A 23205-nucleotide genomic window follows, 5' to 3' on the forward strand; every position below is an offset into this window, starting at 1 on the left:
TTTGCCATCAAAGGGCTTCCTTTTAACTTTTGTAAAGGAAACCGAATGTGGGTTGAAGCTTTGTGACGTCATCTTTGTTCTGATTTAAAATAAATGTTAGAGATGATAATGTCAGTACTATATGTTATGTATATTATTATATAATATTAAATTTAAAGTTAAAAATAAAGTTCTCTACAATTTGTGTGAGAATAATAAACCTAATATGGAATAAAGGATAAAATACATACCTCAAATAAGGTTAAAAATAAGATAGTAGAAGTAGATAGTAAACTAAGGGCCGATGTTTCAATCGCCAGATAACTTTTATCTGACGAATCAAAAATCAAAAAAGTCTTTATTTTTGACATCATCGGAAAAATATGGTTACATAAAAGTGTTGTATATGACAAAGAGACTGGAGTCTGTTTTAGGTAAGACCTGTCTCACAGATCACCAGTATTATACACATTCTATTTTGTATATAATGCAGCAGGAGCAGGCAAAAAAAAATATATACAATAAAAAAAATTTCAACAATATTTTTAAAACATTAGGACAAAAAAAAAACGAATATTGTTGACGCTTTGACAGCTCTTGTATAGAAAATACATATGTCAACGCGGCCATATTTATTCCTCAGATAGAAGTTAACTGATGTTTGAAAAATCGGCCCTAAATCGAATCATGAATGTAGTTAACTCCTTACTGGGCTGACCTTAACAATTTTTATAAATATTTGCTGATAGATCCCTTAGTTAAGAAGTCTGGACCACTAAAGCTCATGGAAAGTAATTGTTATTACCGACTAACTTCCTCCGCAGATTTTTATCTCGCGACAGATTTAGCTCAAACACTTTGAGAAAACCAATGAAAATAAATCTGAAAGTAGAACTAGTGGAAGCAGAAAAACATTATGTATGTGGTTAGTTTTCTATAGGCAAACCAGTACCTAAGAAACAAGTTAGACTTGTAAGCAGGCGGGATCGCAATAACTTGAAGGACATAACTTTATAAGAATATGAAATTTTAACTTAAGCATGACAGCGCACTACTTTAGGAATAGAAAAGAATAAAATATTTATATATTTGGAAAAATATTATTTAGTCTTGAACAAATACAGAAAAATATAAATTGCTAAGTAATAGCGTTTTAATGAAAATTCTGAGAAATAATAAAACAGTACTGAATACATGTCAACAGTATAGTTTGAAGTTCAGTCCATATCCTATACCATCATCATCGGCCTAGCCTTTTCCCGACTATGTTGGGTTCAGCTTCCAGTCTAACCAGATTCAGCTAAGTATCAGTGTTTACAAGGAGCCTATACGACCTCTTCAACCCAGTTACCTGGGCAACTCGATAACCCTTGGTTAGACTGGCAGTCCGGCTTTCCAGCTTCTGACCACCATACCCTATACCACATTAGTTGTTCTTTCTAAAACACTTAATATTGCACAAGGACGAGGGAAACATCACTCTAATATAAGAGAATTACTCACAAGTTTAATAAAACAATTTTCTGTGTATCTAATAAATCAAGCTTAACACCGCTTTCATACAAATCTCATACATACTTAATTCAAAACATTTACACGTGTTGTTTCCGTTCAATTATAATTAACACTCGGTTGTTGAAATATGGATGAGATTAGGTTGCGGAGCAATTAATCATGCATCTTGTTTAAAGCCGAATCCAATGCGCTAGTGAAACCATTGGTGGTGTGACGGTATCATATTTGAGGTTATGATAGGGAATTATCTGATTTGTAAAATGAGGCATCTATTAATCTATCTATAGGTAATTAAGTGTTTAAGCTGTTCTGCTTTTTTCTTAAAAGGAAGAACATCCTTTTGTTTTTGTTCGTTTTCAATATGTTGACATTTATTTTCAGTTTTCGGTTCATGGAAAATGGGAGTTGAAAAGTTGTTTACAATAATGGTAATTCTGGTTGATATATCTATACTTCTATCTATACTAATATATAAAGCTGAAGAGTTTGTTTGTTTGTTTGAACGCACTAATCTCAGGAACTACTGGTCCAAATTTTTTTTTTTGTGTTGAATAGCCCATTTATCGAGGAAGGCTTTAAGCTATAAACCATCACGCTGCGACTAATAGGAGCGAAGATACAATGGGAACTGTGAAAAAAACACGACAGATATAAAACATAACTCATATCTTCTACCCACGGCGATGTTTCCATATATCAATAGCAGTGTCTTAAAACAAAATAAGAAATGAGGCATCATCATCCAACCCCTTTTTCCCAACAATAGTTATTGGGGTCAGTTTTAAGCCTAACCAGATGCAGCTAAATACCAGTGTTTTATAACTGAACGGCTGCCTGCCTGACCTCCTCAACCCAGTTCCCCGGGCAACGTGATACCACTTAAGAAGACTGGTTGTCAGATTTTCTGGCTTCGGACTACCTGTAACAAATGCCAAAGAGGTAGGTATAAGAAACACGGAGGAACTCGTTATGACAGTCATGGTCACCCATCCACGGGCCCACCGTATCAATCGTAGCTTAACCTGTGATCATTCAACTTGTGCTGTTGTATCTTAGCCGTGAGCTCCTAAAGCCAGGCTAAAAATATCAAACATTAAACAGTACATTTGACCGAAAGAAAGGGAATTTGTAGAACCATTTTTTTCCGAAAATAATAATAACTATTAAGCTTTGATCGTTGAGTGCGGTCAAGCGTGCCCATTTAACGATCTTGAGTGAGCCAATAGAAGCCGCGTAACAACCCACTATAATTTTATGAAAAACGTCTGTAAAATTAACGAGAAGAAATGCTAATAATTTTCATGCTTCACTTTACCTTTTGCGAAAAGATCGGAACAATTTTTGCCTTAAAATGTTAATTTGAGCAGAATTTTTGTCAGCATTTTGTTATTTTTAATATTTAAAAATGAATCTAATATATAAAATTCACGTGTCACGATGTAAGTTACCGTACTCCTCCGAAACGGCTTAACTAATTTTTACCAAATTTTATATGCGTATTCAATAGGTCTGAGAATCGACCGACATCTATTTTTCGTACCCCTAAGTGACAAGGGTAGCTCACACTAAAAAAATATTTAATAGTATGGACGAAATTGTTGGTTTTTATTTTTTTTTATAATGTGGCATTAAAAATACATATAACTAGAAAAAAAAATATTGGGCAAAACCTTTTTGCTGGGTCACCTAGTAATGTTATGTAATTGAAGTGTATACTTAAAGTAAAGCTACTGAGTGACAATATTTATGTGATATTAATATCTATTTTTACTTAATGGTGGAACAACATGTTCTAATATTATTTTATATCATTTAAAAGATTGGACTGTTTATGTAATATCATATATTGAGCAATCTCATAAATGTTTTGAACTTCAAATATATCCAATGAGCAGTTTTTTATGATAACATCTATTTCACGAAATTAGTTCTTCATATCGATTAATCATTTAATTTTCACGGTTTGTACCAAATTCTTAAATGATGCAGTCCATTTAAGAGAAACTGACCTTTTTTACTAGTAGTATATAATATCGGCTACAGCTAACCCTGACTAGTTTTGCGAGTATTAATCTAGCAAACACCCTTAATAACAAAATAATTCAGTAAATAAAACATTATCGTCACTTATTTTCAAACTTTATTATAAAAACCTGTAACATAATTAAGGCCTATTTACAAAACCATTTGTAAAATTACACCATTTTAAAACCAATTTATTACTCGACTTGAAGGACTAAAATATTACAAAGGCCACACGCAGACTAACATTTCAGTCCCGATTCACGATAAAAGTAAGCAAGTGAAAGTCTATAAGGGCTGGTTTAGACAGCCGTTGTTTAGAAGGTCATGATCATTCCCCTGCCCTTATCCCAATTATTTTATTTGGGGTCGGCGCAACACGTCTTTTTCTTCCATACCTTTCCATCGGACGTCATCTCACAAGAAACACTCTTTACAGCTATATCGCCTTTCACACAATCCATCCATCGTTTCTTTGGTCGTCCTCTTCCCCTATGTTCATTCACATCCATGCTCAACGCCTTCCTCACCACATGATTTAGACAGCCGTTGTTTAGAAGGTATTTTTCAAAAAAACATGAAAAAATATTAACACATAGTGTTCTTAAATGAAAACCATTCAAACATTTTATTATTAATTTCATGTTTGTACATACATTTACTAATATTTTTATATGCTTTATTTCTATTGCCGCCTGTAAGAACACGTAATAAAAATCACTAAAAATTTTTCGTTATTACTTAAACACTCATCTAAACACCAAGACAATATAATGTAAACCGTCCCTAACACTTTAGAGGCAGACGGGAAAGTAATTTCCATTTAATTAGCCCGTATATCGATGTAATCCCGAGTCAGACTCGCGACAACACGTGCCAGCGATACCTCGAGATTACGTTGCCTTGTATTTACTTTATTTGCTTCCATTCCATTCGAAACGCTCATAGCGTTAATGCCTGTATTAGAAGGATTCGCTGAGACGTAAATGGTGTTTTTATGGAATGTAATTTAAATAGAAACAGTACAGATTTGTAGGGATTTAGGTATCTTGATGGAACTTTTATGTTATGGTAGACTTTAGGTTTTGATCCCCGCGTAGGAGAAACGTTTGTGATCCATAACGGCTTATTCTGAGTCTGGGTGTCTTTGTCTTTTTGAATGTTTGTGAAACCCACTGCGGCAAAAGGATTGAATTACTTTATGCAAGGGTCATTTTCTAAGACAAACATTACCGCCGCCTCTCAAAGTAAAATGTAGGTTGTGGAAGAGAGAGACTATTATATGCTGTGTAGTGCCGTCTCGCTTGTACACTTACAATAAAATCACTACAAGACATTAGTACATCCACGTAATAAGATATTCTATCCTTTATCGGACTATCGGGAAAGGAATACATTTCCATTTGTTGTAATAAAGCTTGTGTTTCTCGACAAAACAAACTGATATTGCTTGTTTGAAGATCACGTATACAATTACAGAGTGAGTCTTTTTCGGCTTGCTCTTTGTGGATGTCAGTAATCGTAGCAATAAATTTATAAATGCTCGTTTTTAACCCCCCATGCAGATGGAAGAGTGTTATAAGTTTAACATGTCCGTCAGTCCGTCTGTCTGTCTATCTGTGGACTCAAAGCTCCCGAAGGGATTTAGCGATTTTAATTAAGTTAATTTCGTATTAAAGATAAAAATCTATGAGTGTTGTTAGACATGTTTTAAAAAAATCGGTCGAGCCATCAAAGTTGTGGCGGTGAAAGATTTACAGTCGTTTTTTTTTTCATTTCGTCTTTCATAGTTTCAACTATTTCCCCCCATATAGAAACGTAATATCATCGATTATCTATAGTAAGTATCACACCAAGTTTATACGTGGTTATGAAGATAATCACATAATACTTCGGGCCTGTTGGTCTAGTGGTTAGTGACCCTAACTGCTATACCTGGAGGTCGTGGGTTTGATTCCCACTCAGGGCAAATGTTGTGTGATGAGCACGATCATTTGTCCTGTGTCTGGAATATCTATATTATGTATGTATTTAGAAACATACTTATAGTATGTTTATCAGTTGTCTAGTACTCATAATACAGGCTCTGCTTAGTTTGAGACTAGGTGGCGTTGTGTGAAAGTTGTGGAATATTATATTTGGAATAACCAGATATATTTGGTCTCATGAGCTTATTCTATCTATACATAATTGATGGAGTTTCAGAAATTTGTATTTTACTACTATAAAGCAAAATATTTTGGACATTTCAAACTTGCTTTGGAATCACTCGAGAGCCCTTGACTTGGAGAATCGTCTTCGCCAGCTAGCCAATTAAAAGTTTTGGGAGAGTCTAAAATTAATCTGAATTTGAGATAGAGATAAAAAATTATGTACAATTCGTACAGAGGTTTTTGAGTTTTCTGAGTTAATTGTAGCGATGTCTGATAGAATTATTTGTTGTGCACGAATTTGTAGGACTAATTCGACGGCGATTGTTTAGTCAAAATTATATGTTTACGGTTCGGTACCCAAGTACCTATAAGTATCCGGCATAACCTTTGTCTAATTGTCTGGCCTTCAATCTGTCACCAGAAAAAATATCATGGTGTATGAAAGCTAGACAATGTGAATTTTCACAGAGAATTTGTTTCTGTTGCCGCTATACCTAAAATCAAATTAACATAAAAATCGAAGTTAAGTAATCGTTATAATTAAAATAAAAGTATTTTCTTTAGTCTTTGTGTACGGAACTCTCCGTCTCGCAAATCCTGGTGCCAAAAACACTATTCAGAAGATCACATTTGTTAACAAATTAACTGATTCTGAATATCGGTTAACTAAAAGGCTAGTCTAATCATAGACATGTTGTTTGAGGCTCTAGATACTGAGGTGAAATACGCTAACAGATTTTCATTAAGTTGATAGGAATCTTAGTTGGCTGGTTTTCTGCCAGAATCTACATCTATTACAAACATTTATATTCTAAATACACCTATAGATACTTCAAAGTAGGTATTTTCATTATAGGATGTTTTCTTTAAGCTTTTTTCTTTTTACCTTATCACTGAATGGCTTATGCAATTTACCGCATTGTCTATCATATACGTATGAAAAAAATACGCACGTAAATGGGGTTAAGATGTGGATACAAATCAATCATAGAATAAGTTCAAAATTTATCAAATTTTAAACAAAAGAATTTCAATTTCATACAAAAAAAGACGATAAGCCATACAAAAGTGCTTGAGGCTGAATCCAAAGCCAAACCTTTCAAAGTGGAAGGGTTCAACCATTTTCTCCACTTCAAAGGAAAATAACACTTTAGTCCCGAGGGATCAAGGCATATATTGACCGCACGTCAGTAGTACAAATGTTTTTCAAAAATCAACTTTATGGCCAAAACAATAAAGCGGTGTTACGGTTGAATTTTTATCCATTATGCGGCTGGTAAAACCAAAGCTCTCCTTGTACCATGAGAACTTGTAAATACACTACAGTCTTTGTAAAAGCGAGATGAAGCTACTTCAGTGTAAATCTCCGTTTTGCTTTCACAATGGCAAAAAAACGACTTGAAGTTTTCTGGGTATAGGTACTGAAATCTCATAAAATTCAATTGTAGAACTGTCAAGACCCCGGTTCCCGATTGGGGATAAACTCTTTGGTGTCTGTAAGCCCCTCTAGTGGGTTCCGTGCACTCGAGATATCTAGTGGGGGATTTGCCGACGATTGAGGATCGGAGATTAGAGATCCGTGCCTTTTATAATTGGAAAAAGTTGTGAGAGATGAGATTGATTTAGTGTTCTAAGTTTTTCATCTTTTGGTTAACGGTTGGAATATATTTGACGCTTGTTAACTGTGTGGGGAAGTAAAATACTTTAATGTCTTCTATATAATACTTGTCTTTCTATTTTGGTTTCATTTTCCAGATTCAATTGTTTATCTTATTATACCTGAAATAACTTTGAGCAATGAAGTCTTAAGTATGCAGAATTTAGTTGACAAAAACATCACAACCTCCATTGTCAAATGAGTTCAATTACCAAATCCAAATTCTCCCATTTTTTTCACAGTTTCTGTAACAGCAAAAAAGCTCGTTTCAAAAAACCTTTCCATACATATATGAATGAAAACAAATAGGCAACATACGTGACCTACTCTATAGCTATAGAGGAAGAATAGCGCTAGTTTATTTCCAATCGGGATTCAAACGCAATCGCCCTTTGTTGGAACTTTCTATTGTTTACTGTTTATTATGTGGCTTTTATGAAAAGGATTAAACCTACATGCATACAACACACATAGGTATATAGGTGAAACTTCTATATTGTTTAAAATAGAGGTTCAATTGTTTTTTTATCTATTTAAAGTCTGATTGACTTTAATGGTATAAATATGGTTGATGGTGTTTAGTGGTGCCCCAAAAGCTGAAAGTAAGATGGTATGAGACTATAGAGAGATGTCGGAACCATGACGTCTTGAAGTAAATTAATTGTAGTTATAGAAACGTAAAAGCATATACGGAGTAGAGAGACCTCTCATAGAATGATAAATGAATAAAGCCCTCTCCGTTGAAAATAAAACAGATTTTATTAAAAGTCAAAATGAAGAATAAAAAAATAGATTGACAAATCTACAAAGCCACGTTTTTAAATGTCACTCCATTTAAATTTTATCAAAATCGGTCTATCCGTTTTAAAATTTGTAAATTGCATTGTTATCGAATTTAAACCTACCCTGATTTTCAGCCTGCTAGCTTATCGGGAAGTGCACAAACAATGAAGAAAACTGAAAGTATAAAAACGGGGATTTTTTTTAATCTTTTTTTATTTAGGGGTTTTTATAAATATATATGACAGCCCCATCGTACCCTTTTACATTAATTAACTTACGGCTACTAAACATTATTACCTAATACTATATATAAGCAAAATTAACGATAGAGTCGACAGTTATTCATGAAGAGCTGTAATTAAAAAGCTCAGCTTCTTAGCCACATCTGAAGATGGTGCAGATAAAACGGATTGAATGATAAATCAAATTTCCTCATAAACAACTCCCGCTCATTTTTGTTCCGTGTACACTCCATCAGCAAAAAAACCGGGATAAAAAAGCTTGGTCTTAACAGAATAGTGGTACAAAAACATATCTACATATACCATATTTTGCCTAGGATCTACGGTATAAAATTACTACACTCCGAAGACCTTACCCGCCTCAGTTACCGTCTATAACGCTATAATCCTTAATTTATTGAGGCTTTACTACCCTAAAACTGATTATGTTACATTATATTATCAGGAGAAACTGGGTTCTGGATTAATTAGGGTGCGAAAGGGAACTGTTCATTATACCTAAGATCTAGGGTGTCGACTTTACATGTTCATTTTATCTTATACTAGCTGTTGCCCGCGACTTCGTCCGCGTGGTTAGAGATATAAGTTATGATTTTCTACCCGCCCGATTTTTTTTCCACATTTTCAATTGTATCTTTGCTCCCATAAGTCGCAGCGTGATGGTATATAGCCTAAAACCTTCCTCGATGAATGGTCTATTCAACACAAAAATATTTTTTCAATTCGAACCAGTAGTTCCTGAGATTACCGCGTTCAAACAAACAATCAAACAAACAAACTCTTCAGCTTTATATATTAGTATAGAGTATAGATTATAGGTATATGAGATTAGTTTTGCCGAGCTGCTTGTAAATCCAACTATTCAAGGTGTCGCACAAACGCACAAAACATATTATATAGAACTAACCGTTGCCCACAGGCCATCCAGCTACAAATCGAAAAAATCGGGATAGGAACCTAAATAATATGTATTAATCCTAGTATATATAAAACTTATTACCAAGTTTCGTCTAAAGTCGTTCAGAGTGGTTTTTGCGTGAAAGAGGAACAAGCATCCATGCGAAAAAAAACTGTCGAATTTATAATAAGTATAAATATTAAACGCACGATATTATGTATAGCATAAAAATATAATAATGAGCATATACCCACCTCTGTCCTTCTTTTGCTGTGAACGACAGGGTCCATAATGAGCTGAACACTAACTTAATAAATGAACACCTATGTAACATTATCATATACAATAAATAATTGAATTTTGAAAAACGTTTTAAAAACAAATTATTGAAGAATTTTGTACCTACCTAGGATACTTATTCTATCTAATTTATCTACAATTTACTTAAATTCGCTTTAAAATATTTAATCGTCAATTTTGAAAGGTCTTTTGTTTGCCCTTGCCCTTGCCACATACCTCCAGTGGACGGTACACTCTAACATTTAAACTTGAATCATTCAAATTCTATAATTATACCAAAACGGTATGTTACATTACCTGCTAATGTTCATTGTCTGTCATTGATAGTAGTTTGTTTATTATTGAAGGGAATATATACGTCAGCGACGCGTTTAATTTGTATAAATAGTTTTGTTATTGCGCCCTTATTTTTATTTTTTAGGAAGGTTGGTATGCTCCTGACCTTCAGTTCTTCCGTGTTCGTATTTTTCTAATTTAGATTATAAATAAATATTTTTTACTTGCTCATAAAGCAGGAATGTGTCGTGAGAGTGAGGCCAGGCAGTGTTGTAGACAATCTCGCTCTCGCAATTTTCTTCGGTCTTGTTTTATTAAATTAATGGTTCAAGAAACACTAAAAATACGCCTTTATAGGTGCACGTAAAAGTTAAAAATAAATGGGATCTTTCAAGATGTCTCTATTTCTGGGCTGAAGTGTAAACTATATGCTTTTAATTATAATATTTAATTGTAAAAACTTGTTAAAAAGGGAGCGAGTTGGTTATCTTTTATTTGTGTTCAAATAGCGCGGTTAGGTCGGCAATGCGCTTGTGTCTCCTCTGGTGTGGTGGGTGTCCATGGCCGGCGGTAATCGCTTAACATCAGGCGATCCGTCTGCTAGTTTGTCCCCAATCCCATACAAGAGGTCTTCTATACTCTATGTATAGAAAACCTTTTTTTTGCATTAACGAGCAGGTGTTAGAAAGACGAGTCTGGGTAGGGCCTATTGTTGTATGAGATATTGCAACGCATTGCCATACGCCGACACAAAAACGCGGACGCGTCAGTTAGAGTTTGATATTACGCATTTCCTCCCCCGAGGGAGTGGGTGTCCATGGGGATTCCCACGCCTAAACGAAAAAAAAGGGTTTATTGTTTTATGAAATTCAACAATAACTTTTATCTGAATAAAAAATTGAAATAGAATTCTATATTATCAAAAACTGAACATAAAAAGTTTTATAACAAAAACCTGAAACTAGATAATTTACTACTCGCAAAATTCGTTTATATTCCTGTAAACCATAGTTCGGTTTACAATAGACAATAGAGGGTTGGCTAACAGGTTATCCGGCCGCTATCAGCGCCCGGGCATCCGGGTATATTGACAAACAGATGCCGGATAAGATAACACTTCACGCTTGTAATTCAATTTAACATGGATTTTGGAACCCGATTGGTTTAATGAGATTTTGCTGTGTTTAAACCCTGTTAGAGGTCAACTTAGAATGGACATAATATTTATATTGCTCGTCGAAATTTTGTTTGTTCTTTACAGAGAGTAGCAGGTTATTTTTTTATTATTAAGGTACTTTTTTTTGTTAAACCATTACTGTTCCGCTGCAGGGCAGATTCTTCCACTCTGTCCGGTCTGTTGCTTTTAATATGGTACTTATTTAATTAAAATAACCGTTGTTTCGTGCTAATAGATAAAACATCTTCTTGGTAACTCGTTACCACGACCACAACGATCATTGCTTAAAGTACTAGCAGCAACATAAATTCATCAAGTCTTACCCGTCTAGCTATCATAGTTCATGAAACACAGCCTGATGGCAGACAGGGGTTCCAGTATTATCCTTTGGGCACGCTCCCAAAAATGAATTACGCAAACCGTCAAAAGATTTTTGAAAAAACCTTTCATATAGCATTTACTCATTTAGCTTCCAAATCAAAAGCAAAAGGAATATCGAAAGCAATTAGCGATTATACTTAAATAAAAATATTATCGCTTACCTATATACCAATCATCATCATGTCCCGTTTATCCCAATTTCTTTATTTTTTCCATACATTTCTATCTTACGTCATCTCACAAGAAACACTCATTCACTAATATACTTATCAATAACCTATTTCTATTAGGCTAGAGTACACACTACTAGATAACTAAAAGAAGTCTAGACTAGTTTTAATGACAAACGGGTTGAAGGGTGACCGCAGACGATCACGCTTTGTTCGGTAATAATCTTTAATTTTCTGGGAGGAATATAATGTTCGTGACGCGGGTCAAGGACACCTATTAAGTGGTTAATGACCTCGGTTTGAGATCAGTGACCTTAGAGCGCTAGGGTGATGTTTTGAAAATATCTTACTACTAGCTGCTGCCCGCGACTTCGTCCCCGTGGGTAGAAGATATAAGTTATGATTTATACCTGCCCTGTTTTCTTCAGATTTTCCATTGTATCTTAGCTCCTATTAGTCGCAGCGTGATGGTTTATAGCCTAAAGCCTTCTTCGATGAATGGTCTATTCAACACAAATAATTTTTCAATTTGGACCAGTAGTTCCTGAGATTAGCGCGTTCAAACAAACAAAGAAACAAACTCTTCAGCTTTATATATTAGTATAGATATAGATTATTGTAAAAGCGAAAGTTTTTAAGTGGGGATGTTTGTTACTCTTTCAGGCAAAAATCACGGATAGGATTTGGACTAAAAACAGTACACAGATAATTTATAACCTGGATTAATACATAGGACAATTTTTATCCAGGATGTTGGCTCCTGTGAGACCTTTATAAGCTAAAGTAATATATTATTCTACAACTTTCACACAACACCATCTAGTCGTGAAGTGAATAGAACTTGTAGAATGAGTTAAAAAATACTGTCTTAATCCTAATTGGTTGAAGACTCGACATTGTGGCGCGACGCAGGGGAGGCCAATATCTAGCAATGGGTTGCAATAGACTAGTTTATTAATCAAAAACAAATTCTTCTTGAAACTTCGAAACCTTTCAAGCTCCCTCAGAAAAGCCTAATCAATGTTATAAATGAAGCACAACATATTTTTAATTCAATAGACTTTGCGTCACATTTTCCAATTGAAATATCAGTTCTCAAATTATCTCCTTAAAATTGAGAGGTTTCTCCAAATTCTATAGAAAGCGATACATAAATACTTTTGTGTATTATTCGACGCAATTAAAAGAGCTTTGAGGCGCCAATGGAAGGCATATATTCTCACACGGCAAACTTAACAGTGTCATGACAACTGACAATCAATACACAGAAAATGATTAAACGGGAAAATAAAATTGGGAAAACTTCTACTAGTTAATCCTGGTTATAAACTATCTGTGAACCAAGTTTCGTCTAAATCCGTTCAGTGGTTTTTCATGAAAGAGGAACAAACATCTTTACATACAAACTTTCCCGTTTGTAATATTACTAGGATAAGAAAGTGGTTGTGGTGGTTATTCACACATATTTATTGGGATCACCCGACTAGTTTCCGACCTCCAAAACATTCCTTAAGTTTATTTTAATTTAAGTATGAATAGCCTAACAAATCTATACTAATATATAAAGCTGAAGAGTTTGTTTGTTTAATCTCAGGAACTACTAGTTCAAATCGAAAAAATCTTTTTGTGTTGAATAGACCATTCATCGAGGAAGGTTTTAGGATATAAACCATCACGCTGCGACTAATAGGAGCGAAGATATAATGGAAAATGTGGAAAAAACAGGGTAGATATAAATCTTAACTTATATCTTCTAACCACGCGGACGAAGTCGCGGGCAACAGCTAGTATATATTATAAAATCATGTATTAGACAGTCGTCGCTCCACTCCTCTTACCATGATTCGTACATTGACTAGGTAAGAACTCTCAGAGCCCATCTCACAAGCGTCGATTTATACTCTTAACAATTTCCCAACAAAACTCAGTGATATTCCAAATACGACCGAGAATAGACACCTCACCAAATAATACCTCTTTACAATTCGACTGCCATTCAAAAATAAACCCTATTACCGGGCCTCACTGTTCACAATACGTTAATACAAATACGTATTTACATTCGATTCTCAGTGCGATACAGGCCAAGGGATAATGTCAATAAAATATACGGTAGCCTTCGGTTATAAGGGTTATTATTCTTTGTTATAGGATGTTTATGTGGCGATGTGATACTAAAGAGGATGGATGTGTATTTTAGTGATAAAACGGTTTTATTATTAACTCGTGTCTGTACATTACGACCTTTGAAAAGGATTCTTGGGTGGGACAGTACAATTCTATGTAACTTCTATATGATGTATTAGAACATGCGAAGGTAACAGACAAAAAAGACTAATTTTTTCTTTTATATAATCTAACAATATAATAATAATATTTTAGTCCCATTGTTACTGTTGATATCTCATCTAAGTTAGAAAGTAGACACACTATTGGTATATACCGTGGAAATTGCGTTAGTGAATTTAAATTAAAAAAAAATAGACGGATAAATATTTTATTTTAAACATTAACGCCCATAATGTATGCAAATCTATTCAATAATCAATATGAATGTGTAACATACATAGAACATGGCAAACCTTTATATTATTTATAGAATAATAATTATTATAATCGTCATATTGTATCTGCTAAACAAGCGATTCTGATCGTAATCGCGAAGGCCATAATGTATATCGTAGCAAATGTAGCACCTTGCTACGGCGTAGAGCACAAGGCTACGCGGCTACGCTTGTTGTAGATTTTGTCTGACTCAGGGACGAACTCGCTGTAAATTATTAAAGTTTAAATATTAAATGTTTCAGATTCTAAATAAAAGAAATAAAAACATTCTCTTTCTCGTATGAAAATCACGTTTTATTTTTTACTTATTTTTATCTCATACAACGTGGTAAATACACTCAATTTATGTTTTTCATACCGCTCATATACCATGTTATTTTTTATGACCAGGCATTAAATTATATTGCATCTCCTTAGAGAGCAGTTATCCACACCTAGATTTTTTATGAGTATTAAAAGTTTAAGACAGCATTAGTAATTTACACTAAAATAAATAAAAATCTATAAGAAAACCCATTACTGGGTTAAAATCGCCTTTTGTACCCACTTTTTATGTTATTTTAGTATTATAAGTATCTTTTTACTAATAATAATTACTATCCAAACACTGAATAATCTTCTGGCAATTTTACGACCAATTCCATGTTTTGTTTCTATAAATGATTGATAATATTCTTCTCTGAAATACCCCAAGCCAAGTTGTGACGTCACGTCGTAATTGTATATCTGATCTTCAAACAAGCAATATCAGTTTGTTTTGTCGAGAAACACAAGCTTTATTACAACAAATGGAAATGTATTCCTTTCCCGATAGTCTGATAAAGGAGAGACTATCTTTAGTGTTACTGTTTTTGCATAGTTCAATTTATTAAAGAGAAGTTTTTAATAAAACCTGCCAGAAAAAGATTGCTGCAGTTTCTGGACTGTGAAGTGATGTCATGCTGTGATAGTGATGCTTGTCTGTTTATCTGCAAAACAATTTGGTGTAAATGGCCACTTTATTTTTGTGTAAAACGTATAACGTTTTAGTAGATCTACCATCTCTATTACTATGTTCTTGTTATTAGGGGTTGACTATTTTAAAAATTACAAATAATGTATTTGGGTGATTCTCCGGAAAAAAGTAACACAAATTAAGAACATCAATATCCTCACCACACTTTACATAATGCAGATTGCTTGATTTAATATTATTTTTATCTAAGCTTGTAAAGTACTACGGCTTTTATTAGATGAAGTAAGAATTAAAACATTTTCAGCCTCATAGTGAAGTGAACCAGTTGGTGAGAGTAATGATATGACCTAAAAAATACACTAGTTAAAGTGTTTTTTTTCCGAAGAATCACCCATTGTAGAAAAAAATAAGTAAATTAGTTGATGGTCAAAAAGATAAAAAAACAAGTGGTCAATTACTTGACTGTCAAAATTTGTAAGGTATGTGTAGAAATACCTAAGCTTCAACCAACGCTACATCAATATATTTTTCTCTTATTCGTCCTTTGTTCACTAACATCTAAACTCGTATCGCGTATCTCTTAACAAATACAAGTGTGACACAAATATCAGACGATCCGGTTGTACAGCGTACTGCGGTTGCATCTCACTCACCCAAGTCACTTCGAGCTGAACAGCTCGTACAGGTGTCTAATATTTAACTTGAAAACTGCACATGAGGGTAGCTCAAACATTCGGATTGTACTTACCGATTCAATTCAGATTCCGAATCCGGAGACAAGAAATGTCTACGAATGGTATTTATATGTCAAATAGAAAAGGATGTCTTTGGAATGCTATATTCAGATTCAAATTCGTTATTTGCTAATTATAGTTTTAAATATAATAAACTAGCTGTTCCCCGCGACTTCGTCCCCGTGGGTAAAAGATATAAGTTATGATTTATACGTGCCCTGTTTTTTTCACATTTTCCATTGTATCTTCTTTATAGCCTAAAGCCTTCCTCGATGAATGGTCTATTCAACACAATTTTTTTCAATTTGGACCAGTACTTCCTGAGATTAGCGCGTTCAAACAAACAAACAAACAAACAAACAAACAAACTCTTCAGCTTTATATATTAAGTATAGAGTATAGAAGTACAGATAATAATAAGAAAAGGCCTGTACCCAACAGTCTTGCTGTTGGGTACAGGCCTTTTCCCGTATAGAAAGGGTTAAAGCGATGACTACCACGCTAGGTCACTTCGGGTTGACGTTTTCAGATTTCCAGTATTTGGAATCCAGATTTCGTCACGATATTTTCCTACACCGTTAGTCAGTGGTGTTAGATTAATTAAGAAAGTGCATAAAACTTAAAAAAAAAAGTCACGGCAAAGGCGGGCCCGCGGGCAACAGCTAGCTTCGAGCCGCGATGCAGTGACTTCAATCACTAGAACTGTATTTGAATTCCATGATAACTAACCATCATGACAAATGATAGCGATAAACCAACAAATAGCTCTTTCGCTAAACTATGATAGCATTAAGGCTTCATAAACTCAACCCTCGGATAAATTACAGCCATTTTTATTAACCGACTTCAAAAAAAGGAGGAGGTTCTCAATTCGACTGTATTTTTTTTTTTTTTATGTTTGTTACCTCGTAACTTGCGATTGGGTGAACCGATTTTCATAATTCTTTTTTTATTTGAAAGCTTGTACTTCCCGTGTGGTCCCATTATCACCATTTCAATATCTGATGATGGGATCTTGTAGAAATCGGGGGAACTCTTCAATAAATAACAGCAGATTAACCGCAATTGTTGCTATAGCATATCTAAGCATTGTTTACGCCATCACACAACATATTATCACGCCTGTACTCACTACAAAGGTTATAAAAACTATTTCGAAAAAAAAATAATGTTCAAGGTCACTTACAAAGTTTTACAAAAAACGCAATACTGAAACTAAAATAAACATAATTAGATGTTTGTTCTGATGAGATATTCGGTTATTCAAAATGGCCTCCATAATTAACATCACTCTCAAATGGTAACAGACTGGGTGGAGGCTTTCGAACAAATATCACTGGGAATTCTGGGCAGTTTCACGGGGGTAAAGAACTCATTTGGGCAGCGCGTTTAGTAGGCGTACCTATACTAAAAATCACTAACTTTCCACTAAAAAGTGAAAAATAAAATTAATTTTGGAAAAAAATAAAAACCGACTTCAAGACTACACTAACAATATATACAATTGAACTAAAAAGTATAAAATAATATTTTAATTACAAGCCAAAGAACACTAAAGGAAAATCAACGAAATTATTGATACTTATGCATACTATTTACATTTTAAAATCAGTTATTTTTGGAGTCGGTGCCAGGCAAAACAAAAACAATATATTAATGACACAAAAAGAAATAACATAAATAATTGAAAAACAACCGATAATTGAAAAGAAGACAGTAAAATAATTTATCTATTAATAACACAAAAAAGAAACATAAACTGCCCGCATTTGGCACCGATCTCAAAAATAACTGATTTTAAAACGTAAATAGTATGCATAAGTATCAATAATTTCGTTGATTTTCCTTTAGTGTTCTTTGGCTTGTAATTAAAATATTATTTTATACTTTTTAGTTCAATTGTATATATTGTTAGTGTAGTCTTGAAGTCGGTTTTTATTTTTTTCCAAAATTAATTTTATTTAGCCTTCGCTGTTTAGAACCGGAATTTTACGTAACTGCTTCTTAAACTGAAGTAAATACTAAAAATAATAACGCTTTATGCTAAGACAGTAGACTTCTATAAAAGATCATCTGCTGTATCAAGTATATTAAAAATAAACATCGAGGTTAAGGAACGGTTCTTACGGTCACAAATTTGTAGGTGGGTCACCTATTAGCCTATTTGTAAAGAAGCCAATGTCGCCGCCTCGCACTTGATCTGATTTTTATAAGAGACCAAGGTCTAACATTTGCCTTATGCCTTTCATTGCTCGACATAAAAGTAATTAGAGCTTTTAATTAACGACTTATATTATACATGGCTAGATTCCAAACCCCCTTTTACCCACTTAGGGGGTGAATTTTCGAAATTCCTTTGTTAGTTCTCTTCTCCACTACAAAAGATCCCAACCAACAAGCTTTAGGCCCTAATAATTTATGCTCTGCGCTGACAGATCAGTCAGTCAACTTTCGCTTTCGAATAATAATAATCGATACTGATATATAAAGCTGAAGAGTTTGTTTGTTTGTTTGTTTGAACGCGCTAATCTCAGGAACTACTGGTCCAAATTCTTTTTGTGTTGAATAGACCATTCATCGAGGAAGGCTTTAGGCTATAAACCATCACGCTGCGACTAATAGGAGCGAAGATACAATGGAAAATGTGTAAAAAAAACAGGACGAAGTCGCGGGCAACAGCTAGTATTGAAATAAAGAGGTTGCATATCTTCATAAGAAACTCTGACTCATGATCTAGGTGAGATTAAGGTATACCTTTGATATAAATAGACACGTTATTGAGTAGCAATTGACGAGAAATTTATGAAGGGGCATTGTTTTTCAGAGATTGTTTTTCAGAGAGGGTGTAAGGACCGGGCTGTTTTTGGTCGTTGCAAATCCGATTTGAACCCACGCTGTGTTGCTGCGTGGGTTGTAGTTAGTAACTTTTCATGACGTAGGCATATTTTTGGTTCTGGACTAGTCTGGGTTTGATGCAGATCAGTTGCAATTTTGTTTCATCAGGTAGGTTAGTAGGTAATTTGTAATCATGGTATGGGCATGTTATGCGGAGGAATGAAAATCATGTGGTGAGAAAGGCGTTAAGCATGGATGTGGATGGATATAGGGGAAGAGGACGACCAAAGAAACGATGGATGGATTGTGTGAGACGATATGGCTGTAAAGAGTGTTTCTTGTGAGATCACGGCCGATAGGAAGGTATGGAAGAAGATGACATGTTGCGCCGACCCTAAATAAAATAATTGGGATAAGGGCAGGGGAATGATGAGGTAAGTAGGTAATTTATTTAAGAGTTTACGTACAATTGTGGGACATAGGGCTCTGAATGCAAGGCACTATCTAAGAGTCAACCTTTGGTAGAAATAGAAAAGTAGCTGAGGTAAGTACAATAGTATAATTCAAAATAATTAAAACTGCTACATAGAACTATGGCTATTATTAATATATTGTTTTACAGTTACAGTAATTGTTATGCATTCCTGCGTAAATGCGGGAGTCGCTATAGGACAGTTCAGGTTTAGTCAGTAAAAGTCTGACACTACCCTCTTCCTTCCCCAAGGAGGTGGGTGACCATGGGTGGCCTAAATGAAAACAAAAGAAAGATTTTTTGGTTAAATTATATGCAGATCAGGTTCAAGTCGCCTTTAAAACAGGGTCACATACGCAGATAGGATGTACGAGTAGCCATTGCAAAAAGGCCGATCAAAGTTTCCTCATTTTGATCACTGCATTTTGAAAACTTAGTCACATGTTCATATTTAATACCCACATATATAAAATGAAATTTTATGTACTCGCCTGCATGTGTAGCTTCCCTAGTCAGCAAAACATCCGCAATAACAGATGCTATGTATGTAACAGCTGCTGTTATTATAAAAATATTACTTTGTTATTTTCTTGCAACATTTTTAATAATAATACATTGTTGCAGAACAGTTCGCTCACAAGGCCGTTAGTTTTCAAACATATTTCATTAAAATCCAGGTATCCAAGTAAACCATTTTTTAAATATGCTGTAAGAATGAAGTCTGTAAAGAGTTTCTCTCACTGTTTAAAATGCCAATTATCTATTTCTAGCTGTCCCAGCGTACTACTTACCGCCTAACAGTCGATGATCACAGTGGAGATAAAAAAATTATTATTAAAAAAACAAAATACCCGACTGCACACTAAAAAAAGAGTAAAACAAGCCCCACAATGGCGGGGACCAACAGAGGCTTATTTATAGTCATTTCGGTTGTGCACCATTTAGCAGAATTTTCGTTGGTGGCGGTCAAGGTGGTCCCCGCCTGCGATGCTTTCCATCAACATTTATAAATTATATTCAGTAAATTTGTATTCAAAATAAGTTTCTGTTTATTTAACTATCGATTAAGAACACATATTGTAGTGTATTTTAATATAGGTATTGTTTAAACGGTATTACATAATTAGTTTTTAGCATTTGATTGATCAATATTATTGTGGGGCTTGTTTTACTCTTTTTTTAGTGTGCAGTCGGGTATTTTGTTTTTTTAATAATAATTTTTTTATTTATAACTTTTTAGCTGTTTTTATTTAACGAAAATGTTGTAGATGTAGAAGACTATGTATATGTAAGTACCATTTTAAATTAATTCGACGACATTTGGCTTTAGATTACGGGCGGGCAGTATCGAAAAAATCGCTATTTAGAGACGACCGTCAACGACGTGTGCCCTTATGCGTGTGCCCGCATTCGGGCTGTATACTCGAGCATATCCCCCTCCGCACCGCGCCGCGCGCCGCATGCCAGGCCACGCCCTATCTTTTTGCTTGCTAACGCATGAGTTGCTTTGCGTTGACGCAGAATTAACATGTTCCCGTGGGAATTTTGAGAAAAAACGTATCCTATATTAATTACTCCCGTGATTGAAATGAATCTAATGATACCGCATACATATTTTTTTAAAGGGAAATTTAGAAAAAATATTATTATGTCTTTATCCTGTGGGACTTTTAGGATAAAATGTATCCTATGACACTCCCGTAATCAAGACAAATCTAACGATACCTCATACATCAAAATCCATCAAGCCGTTTAGGCTACAGGAGGTCACAAAGGAAAAGACATACATACATACTTACATACACTCGAAAAACATTACCCTCCTTCTTTGGCAGTCGGGTAAAAAAGTATTAATTGTGGACAACCCTTATCAACATTATCCATCAATATCAAGTTATGAAAAATAGATAGTAGCCGATCCTCAGACCTACTTAATACGTATATAAAATTTGGTAAAAATCGGTTGAGCTGTTTCGGAGGTGTACGGTAACTAACATCGTGACACGGGAATTTTATATATTAAATGAAATAAGCTGTGTCAGCTTGTGATCGGAAAAGGTTAATTTTAACCAGACAAGTACCTGTGACCTTTCTGTTGTACGTTCCTGAAAAGGTCAGTATATCAGTGAAGGATGATTATAAATACCAACCATGTCACTGGCTATGTTCAGGAACCATATTTGAGAGAGGCGTAGGTGCGCAGTAAAATAAATTCTGCCATACATATTTTGAATAAATAATTTTAGAAACAGCTGTTTTATATTTCGCTTCTTTGCCAGCTCCCTCAGGGTCCAGATCCTCAGGGGTTTTTTAGAGATACCATGGACTTTGATCAATGGAAATTTACGGAAATCAATCAAGCATTTACTATTTGATTGATATCGGATAATTTGAGCCTTAAGAAAAATAAATGAATACCTTTATTTCGATATTCGACATTTTAGAGGTCAAAATTAACCAATTTTATTTTTTCCAAATATACTTCCACAATCTGTAAATAAAGAAGAAATTATTACAATACGTTAAGTACTCAAAGAAATTCCCTAGAAAAAAGTCGTTAAGAACAATAAATAATAAGTTCAGTAGTTCCCACACCACACACAATTTCTATTTATATTAGCTCCTACGCTTAGATAACCCTAATTCAATAACAAAACAGTCTAGACTCTTATAAATGTTAATGGCTAAGTCGCCATCTTGGGGCAAACTACTGTTCCCTTTAGATCTAATATAAGACTATCTCCAACAGTTATTTACGTATTTCTTTCCGAATGTGTTATTCGACACAGATTGAAAATACTTTCTAGGATACAAACAAGGCTATATTTTATGATAATATAGGGATAGGAGTATTCCTAATACCTGTTTACTAAGTTTCGGCTAGACACGTATTTTTATGTGTTGACGTTCCCATTTGGAAGGAACAAAAGAATATCACTTGAATTTTGCTGAATTTGGAAAAAGTGGAAATTGAAACTTGTTATTCGAATAGAACGTTACAAAGTCGAAATCAAATGCATCGGGAAGCTTTAACCGCAAAGTGTACGATTGTTATGTCCAAGGCATAAAACTGAATCGGTTGTGTTCAATCCTTTTGTTTTTAAATTCTCCCTCGAATTAGTTTGGTTTTGCCAATGATTTACCCTTTAAGGATCGTCAGTCGTAGAGTAAAATAGCAAGTCTTCTTTCTTCTTCCTGACCTTGTCCACTTTAATTTGAGGCCTGCGCAACACCTTTTTTTCTACCATTCGGTCCTATCACTTGTCGCGCAATCACTAACTACCTTTTCTTTAATATCACTCTTCTCAATCCAGCCATCTTTCTTTTGACCCATCCTCCACACACCATGCGTGAGAACCTGTATATTTTTATAATCAAACGAACCTTATACCTCAAGGCTTTAAGTTCAATTTAACACGTAAATAAACGACAATATTTACAAAAGCTCTATCATAATTCATAAAACATCAATCAACCGAAATAAAGTAATTAATTGATGGCGAAGATTAATTCCGGGAATTTTTCAAAGTGTTCCGTTATGCTGACACCACGTATTGCGTAAACAAACAAAGTGACGAACAATATCTGTCTCAATTTATGAGCCTGGTATTAATAATATATGGAACATACGCCTTCCGTGACAAATGTTGTAAGAGCGAGACCGGTTGCTATGAAATATTTTTAAGGCGTTTTATACGGTCAGTTTGTGGATGTTGAACATCTATGTCGCAACGAGTTCCTCAAATTGAGGGTCTCGGCTGTTATTTATACATCTTTAACAGTCGTTACGGGTTATCGGAAGATAGAAATTCTGTCAACCAGTCTCAGTAAGGACTATCGTGTGGATCAGGTAATTGAGTTAGGTCAGATACGCAGTCGCTCCTTGTAACACTAATACTGAGCTGTATTTGGTTGAAATGGAAAGTCGAAGCCAACATAGTTGCGAAAAGGCTAGGCTGATACAGATTCTATGAAAATTCTAAGATGCAATGACCAAAACAATATTCTTGCTCTACCAGCGGAGACACCTTATACCTTTCATAAATAACCTTAGCATTGTCCTTCTACGTATCAAATCTTCCCTAATTAGC

This window comes from Trichoplusia ni, chromosome 5, assembly GCF_003590095.1.
Source record: "Trichoplusia ni isolate ovarian cell line Hi5 chromosome 5, tn1, whole genome shotgun sequence".
NCBI lineage: Eukaryota > Metazoa > Arthropoda > Insecta > Lepidoptera > Noctuidae > Trichoplusia > Trichoplusia ni.